The sequence below is a fragment of the Penaeus monodon genome, chromosome 15, assembly GCF_015228065.2.
Source record: "Penaeus monodon isolate SGIC_2016 chromosome 15, NSTDA_Pmon_1, whole genome shotgun sequence".
NCBI classification, from domain to species: domain Eukaryota; kingdom Metazoa; phylum Arthropoda; class Malacostraca; order Decapoda; family Penaeidae; genus Penaeus; species Penaeus monodon.
The window spans coordinates 38974838-38975144 of NC_051400.1; the positions used below are offsets into that span (position 1 = coordinate 38974838).

The 307-nt window shown below is 29.6% G+C and overlaps 1 protein-coding gene across 1 annotated transcript in view; it reads right to left on the reverse strand.

Moving 5' to 3' along the window:
* The window catches only part of LOC119582029 (leucine-rich repeat extensin-like protein 5), a gene marked incomplete at its 5' end in the record, with an annotated part of 51722 nt that overhangs the window by 2194 nt on the left and 49221 nt on the right, over positions 1–307 (reverse strand).

Consider the following 307-nt stretch of genomic DNA (forward strand, 5'->3'; position numbering starts at 1 on the left):
TATCGCGATGAGAGTAGGTGGTACATTCTTTGTTGCTTTCTTCACATGTTCCTTGCAGTATCTCCAAATGGGCCACAAGTTTCAGTATGAGAAAAAAAAAAGAGAATAGGTATCTCGTTTGCTTTTTGCACGAAGTAATTATAACATTTTCGTTCACCATAGGAAATAGATGGAATTGGAGCTATTATTAATAATGATTTTTTTTTATAATGAAATTCTCCATCAATTTTTTACTTTTATTTTTAGTAGCTTTAGGAACTTAAATGATATAGTGATAAACTAAATAATGACAATAAAAATGGCATCA